Genomic DNA, 8,098 nt, shown 5'->3' with positions numbered 1-8,098 from the left:
ATTTTGTCAGACATGGGCGGCTGGCTTTTGAAGTTTTAAAACAATTCTTTTCATAGTGCTGTAGAAAATGGATAGCACTTTTGACTCAACAACTACTTCACAATATCAATGTTAAATACGGAGTACGTTCAGAAGATTAGGGAGAAACACATATATTACACACAGGAGATTACAACACAAAATTACTATACACATACTATTGTCACTTTTATTATCAGTATTATTTACATTTCAGTTTCAAAGTTCAATTATTAGGATTAGTTTCAAATATTAAGGGGGTATTGTTCGTGATAAAGGGTGTTATTGTACGCGTGAAAGGGGTGTTATTATTGTAATTTTTCTACCGTTTGAAGTTAATGCAAGTGAAGATATTTTAGTAAGTTTACTCTGTTAAAATTAGCGTTGTTATTATGTTTGCATATCTATATTTTTATGTCTACCCTAGTGTAATGAATAGCTAAATTTCCCTAGTGTTTGCTTAAATGTAGAGCCCCTAGTGAAATGGATTGTTACCATCTGTAAAAGTTAAAATGTAACTTTAGTATTTTTAATATTGAGCCTAGTTAAAAAGAACCATTTTTATGTAATTAGGTATTTAACCCTTGCCACTTAATTTATTAAATTCAAATAACGAAAGTTATTTTTATTTACATAAATTAAGCTTCAACATTAAAAGTGATCTAGACGAATTTATGGATAATTTATTAACACCAATTTAGAAATAAACTTCGGTGGTTTGGGTGATATCAATAAATTACATGACAGTGAAATTATAAAAAGGGAAACCGTTATAATTTGGGTATTGGCGAAGGTCAAAACTAGGCTAGGTCTCAATTTAAATACTTGAGGAATAGTAGCTTTCTAAAAAAGAATCCAATGAAAATTAGATTTTATTTAGTTAAGTTGTAACCTTATATTTATTCGAGAGAAAAATGTAAAGTTTGATACTAGAACATTTTAAATAGGGCGTACACTTATAACAATCCATGGACCTAGGGGTGACACAATTAAGTAAACACTCCCATTTATCTTATTTATATTTGTTATAAAAGTATTATTATTATTATTTACGATTTACCATTTTAAAATATTAGAAAAATACATAAAAACATTTAATTTTCGTAACAGTTAAGTTGTCACATATTTTTACACGTACACGAATCGTGTATCATCACACAAATCGTGTAAGGCTAAAACGCGGCTACAGTACAGCTAGGTTAAAATTAGGGTTTTTCTTATTTAATTATATTTATATTTAGGTTATTAGTTATTTTAATTATTATAATTAAGTTATTTAGTTTTAGTTATTTAAAATACTTAAAATACATGTTTTAATCCTAAAATTAGTATTAATTATTATAAGTTTATAAATTGTAACTAGTTTATAATTAGTAAATTAATTAATTTCCTTTTAATTTGTATTAGTTTTATTTAAAAATGTCATTTAGTTAATTTAATTAAGTTTATATAATAATTGCTTAAAACAAAATTCTAAATATATAGTTTCATAAAAAATTACTATTTTACTAATTACCATTTAATAATATAATTATTGCATCATAATTAGTATAATTTCATTTAGTACCTTTTTAAGTTAATTTTTGTAATCTTGTAATTTCATTTAGTAATTTAGTTTAAGTTATTTTCTTTTACTGTTACTATAAATGCCTAATCCAAAACCTCCTTTAATTAAGTTTGACATCAAAGACTATTAAAAACCATTAAACACTCCATCTCCCTGTGGAACGAATCGGATTTACCAACAAACTAAACTACACGGATAGGACTAGTTGCCTATATATATGTGTGAAATCAACCTGAAATCAATAAAATACCACATATACAATAAATCAATTCGTGTAACAAAACAACTCAAATCCGTTCATAAATAAAGGTTACGTTTCCGCACATCATATATCGACCATTCTGCTCTTAGATACCTATTTTTGAAACAAGATGCTAAACCACAATTAATCCGTTGGATCTTACTCTTACAAGAGTTTGATATTGAAATCCGAGATAAAAGAGGAGCAGAAAATCTCGCCGCTGATCATCTTTCTCGTCTTGAAAATCCTGAATTAGAAGTTCTAAATGAATCGGCCATACAAGACAACTTTCCTGATGAATATCTATTGAAGATAGATTATAAGGAAATTCCATGGTTTGCAGACTATGCAAACTATTTAGTATGTGGATTCCTTGAAAAAGGATTGTCATACCAAAAACGAAAGAAATTCTTTAGTGATATAAAACACTATTTCTGGGAAGATCCACATTTGTTTAAAAGTTGTCCCAATGGAATAATACGCCGATGTGTATTCGGAGATGAAGCTAGTAAAATCTTAAACCATTGTCACACAGGACCAACAGGAGGGCATTATGGGCCTCAACTAACAGCAAGAAAAGTTTACGATGCTGGATTCTATTGGCCTACAATTTACAAAGACGCACACCTTCTTTGCAAATCCTGTGATGCTTGTCAAAGGGCCGGAAAAATAAGTCAACGTGATGAAATGCCACAAAATGTCATTCAAGTATGTGAAGTATTTGACATTTGGGGTATTGACTTTATGGGTCCATTTCCAAAATCTCATAATAATCTATATATTCTCGTTGCCATTGATTATGTATCTAAATGGGCGGAAGCACAAGCTCTCCCAACTAACGATGCACGAGTTATAGTCAACTTTTTAAAACGTCTTTTTGCAAGTTTTGAAACACCGAAAGCTTTAATAAGTGATCGGGGAACTCATTTCTGTAATAATCAACTTGAGAAAGTTCTTAAAAGATATGGAGTAACTCATAAAATCTCCACTGCTTATCATCCACAGACAAGTGGACAAGTTGAAAATACCAACCGAGCATTGAAACGTATTCTAGAGAAAACCGTAGGATCAAATCCGAAGGAATGGTCCATTAAATTGGAGGATGCACTCTGGGCTTTTAGAACAGCCTACAAAACTCCAATTGGAACCACACCTTTTAAACTCGTTTACGGAAAAGCATGTCATCTTCTAGTAGAAATTGAACACAAAGCATTTTGGGCTTTGAAGACATGTAATCTTGATTTACATGAAGCTGGACGTCTACGATTAAGTCAACTAAACTAATTAGAAGAATTAAGACAAGAAGCATACGAAAATTTGCTAATCTATAAGGAAAGAACGAAGAAATGGCATGATAAAAGAATCAGAAGTTCAAAAGAATTTAAAGAAGGAGATAGAGTTCTTCTTTTCAATTCACGATTCAAGCTATTTCCTGGAAAATTGAAATCAAGATGGTCTGGACCATTCATAGTCAAAATAGTTTTCCCGTACGGAACAGTAGAATTAATAAATTCAAATGGGATTGAATTTAAGGTTAATGGTCACAGAGTTAAACATTACATAGATAGTCCGATGGAAGTTGACAACGAAGTTAATCACAATTTCAACACCACAGCTAACTAAGTGTGGGGAGAATCAAGTCTTTTAAGGATAATATGTATTTCTGTTAGAGTTAGATTTTCTGTTTTCGTGTAGTTCTCGAAAATGGAACCTGAATGGTCTTTCCCTAGCAGACCCTAAAGAACTAGTCTTCTCCCCCCATTCTGAATTTTTATTTTTTTTTAGGTTTTACGAAATGAAGACTTCCTGTGAATTAAACCATGGTCTAATGCTACACGCTTTGATTACTAAACGTAATAATGACACCCTTCCAAGTGAAATAGTATAAGTAATCAGAGAAAAATTGGACGGAGTAAGAAAAGAATTCAGATGCGAAGATAATAAGTTACAATTTGGTAAAGGAAAATCAAAATCTGCAGCAAAAAGGAGAGCACGACACCTTGAAAGATGTCACAAATGCGGAAAATGGTCACACGAAGGTAAATGTTCAAATAATCAAACCTATTCAAATACCGAATTTGTTACTCTATGCAGAGATGGACCGTTCATATGTTTAGAAGAAAAAAACGTTAAATGCTCGAGGTTACGCCTATGTAGCCATGGAAAATCAATTAGTCCGACTATCTTATGAGTGGGCTAGAGCATATCACTAAGAATACTATCTCACAGGTAAGTCTGTACAGTTTTTATTTTTATTTTTATTTTTAACCTTTTGATAATAAACGATAATTTGTTCGCTATAAAGTATTAAATTAGTATTCGATAAAATTAGGTCTTGCGACCGAAATTATTGATATCATACAAAAAATTATTACATCACTGCGAAATTTAACGTAATTCTTAAGGTATAAATATCTTTAATCAATCAACCCAAAATATTTCAAAAATTCGTCATGAGTTAAATTAGGTCGTTGAACCGAAATTACTTTACCGAAAAGAGGGGCGTATATTTTTGATAATATTTGATTGATTAAAGTGGGATAAAAGACCAAAAAGATTTTTAATTTTATTTTTACTTTGTTTTTAAAATTAATATTAAAATAATATTGTAAACTTTTTAAATTAATATATATTTAAAATTGTAAATATTTAAAAAATTAATATTTTTAATTTAAATGTATGAAAATAAAAATATAATATAAGTTTGGTGTGAATTTTTAATTTTATGCATTTTTAATTTAAGTTTGGTGTGATTATAAAAACAAAAATTTACTTTATTTCGCTAAGTTAAAAATATAATTTTTAAAATTCGTCGTAAGTTGAAGACTAGGTCGTTAAACCGAAATTGCTTTACCCGAGGGAGGGACGAGAACTTTTATTATCATTATTTTTAATCTTATTGAATTAAAGTATGCCAAAAACATTAAAAAACCCAAAAATCTTTGCTTTTAAAACCGCGCTTTGAATTGACAAATTTTAAAATCTTGTCGAGGGACGGACTAGGACATCGATCCGAAACGCCCTCATCCTAAAAAGAAACAAAATTTTAATTTTTATATTAATTTTATGTTTTATAAAGCTAAGTTATTATTAAAAAAAAAAACACCGCGACTCGCAGTGATTTAAACGGGCCCACCACCGCACTCGCGGAGGTCACAAAACCCAAATAGGTTATCTGGTCGAACAGACCAGTTCCAAACACACACACACACACATATTTTTACCCGAAAAACCCACGAAAAATCATCACAAATTCGCCATTTTTCATCATTTTTCATCAAATCTTTCATAAAATCGCAATGAGGAGACTATTATCAAGGAATTACTCAAGGAAATCGGTAAATTTCTACACCTAAACACCATTTAATCCGAATTTTAGTGTTCTTGAACAATTTCATACATAATTCGATTTTGATGCTTTCTAGTGTAATAATGCTTCAATTGTTTGTGTATTATGCTTGTATAACCTAGATTGATGCTATTTAACATGATTAGAAGCTTTGAACTTCAATTTTTGAATAATCTAAGGTTTGTGTTCTTGAGCAAAATTAGGGCTTTTTGATATAAACAGGTTATGGCCGAATTTTGTTGTTAGTTTATGCTAAATTGAGTAGTGTAACATGTTTAGGTTACTAAATGATCAAAACTTTGATCCTAAACATGATTTATGAAGATTAAAGTGGACTTTTTGAACCAAAATTGCATAAACTTGATTTAATTGATATGAATGCCATGAGGAACTTATTTAATTGTTATAATGATTGTTTTTGACATGTTTTAAAAGATAAATGCGAAGGAACTTTGTATAAATTTTCATATATATATATTTGTAAAAGTGTAGAATTGTTAATATTTTGAAAATGTTTATAGAGTTTAATATGGATTAAACATGTCATTGTAATTGTTTAGATTTATGATTTTGCTAAAACTAATGCATATTTGGATGCACAAAAATTGTGTTTATTTTGCAGACTGAAAGGGGTGAATCTTCATCCCAGGCTCGCAATGCTCCTCCGGAAGATGCAAATCAACAGGAAATTAATAACCAATACCGACAAGATATGCCTCACCCAATTGTTTCATATTCAAACATTCATGAGGCAGATTTACATCCGAATTTGAGATTTGATAGATATTGGATAGACTATCCAAAATATCAAAAGAACCTGCACAACCTTGTGTCTAATAATGTTGAGGTACCCAGAGGTATAGATTGGGCACCATTAGAGGTAGTGGAATTGGCCGAGCCAATCAGGGAATTACTTACTCAAAGGTATGGTAATTCTACTTTTAGTGATTGGGTACATTTATTCAACATGCGTAGACCTGTATATAGAGAATGGTGTATAGAGTTATTGTGTACTATTGAAATAAATGATCGGGTAGATACTTTAACCGATCGTAGTTTTATTAGATTTTTATTAGGAGGGGAGATGCGCCATATGTCCTTACTAGACATGGCTCGGGCTTTAGGTATATATACGCCCGAGGAGCTAGCATCTTATGATTGCCAGAGGTTAATAGTTTATGGTAGGAGGGTGGATGAGAATTTTGATACAAATGACGTATGGAGTAGGATGACTAGCCATCGCCGATTCCAGGGGGGATTATACTCTTATCTTGATATTGATAGAGCTGAATTAAGAGTAATCCATAGGTTTTTAGCCAATTCGATTACACAACGAGGTAAGAATAAGGAAAAGGTAAATGAACAGGATTTGTTTTACCACATGTGTATTCGAGACCCACATAGCGCTGTAAGTATACCTTTTTGTGTGGGTTATTATTTATTGACTATGGTTAGGGGTATGAGTCGTGGTAGCATAATAGGAGGTGGTATATTTATTACTTTAATTGCTGAATATCTCGGTGTGGATAGAAGTCGGGGGGATTATTAATGGCAGACCCAGAACCCCGCGATAGAATAGATTTGCGTGTTTATCATGGTGCTAAGGTCTTAAAGAAAAGAAACAATGCAGCAGCACGTTATGATGGCAGGCATCCACAGGTTGAGAGAGATCAACAGCAAGGTCAACCGGGAGGGGGTAATCCAATGACGGAAATGCAAATTTTTATGGCTCGACACGAGTATGAAGTGGCTAGACAAAAAGCATTTCAAGATTGGCAGTATCATCAAAGCCAAATCATAAGTCATTGTACACACGTAGGTAGAGACTACATTCCTACCGTTATGCCCGAATTTGCTCCTTGGACTATAGAGAGCCGACCACCATATCCTACATATGACCCAGCCCAAGCATTTTACAGCATCTATGGATACACTTGGGACCCATACTGGAACCATCCTCCTCATCCGTAATTTTCTTATTTTATATTTTTGTTTATTTTATTGTAATGTTACTAATTCTTAATTTTCTTATTTCTTATTTTATTATTATAATAGCTTTTATAATTTTCTAGCTTTATTAGATTTTAATAATTTTTGAATGTGGTGTGAAAACCCAACTTCAAAAATATGTATATATGTGTTTGTAGTTTATCTCATGTACAAAACAGGGTAAAACAGCGCATTTTCAAAGACTGACATTAAGTTAAGCAAAAGCTATTAATTTTGACGACAAAACGAAAAACAAATGTGATGTACCAACAGACGGAATGAACAAATGATGTGCACCATTTATCATTCAGAAAACAAACGCCAATATGTTTGGAAACTTTGGTAAAATTTAATCATTTTTCTACGCTAATCACCCTCAATAATTTAAATTGTTACTGATTTCTTGCAAATGAGGGCATTGCAAGATCTTAAGTGTGGGAAGGGGTTAAATTCTTTCGGATTTTTAAAATTTTTAACTTAAACACTTGATTACCATTAAAAATACTAGTAACGTAGTAGTTGTATTAGAATTTAGTGCTCTCTGATAACAAAGAACAGCCCTAGTCTTATATACTGACTACCCACTTCTAGTAAAATTTTTTAAAATTTTCAATTAATTGAACTCAAAATCATGTTTATACATATTTATGAACGATAAAACTAGGTGTTAACACCGAAATTATTGTTACCTCGGAAAGGACATAAATTGAGAAACAAACCAAAATGTTAGAATTCATTTAGAAATGGAATAGAGGACAATAAAAAGGCAAATAAAAGAAAATAAAAGCCAAGTGTGGGAAAATTTACCAAGTTATCTTAAACATATGTCACATATTTCTGTAACAAATAATTGAAGATACTTTTGCTTTGGACTAAACTAAACAGTTTTACCCGATTTACTGAAAGAAAGATGGATCTACACGATGAATCAATT

This window comes from Rutidosis leptorrhynchoides, chromosome 9 (genome assembly GCF_046630445.1).
Source record: "Rutidosis leptorrhynchoides isolate AG116_Rl617_1_P2 chromosome 9, CSIRO_AGI_Rlap_v1, whole genome shotgun sequence".
Taxonomy (NCBI): Eukaryota; Viridiplantae; Streptophyta; class Magnoliopsida; order Asterales; family Asteraceae; genus Rutidosis; species Rutidosis leptorrhynchoides.
This window is presented reverse-complemented; position numbering follows the sequence as displayed.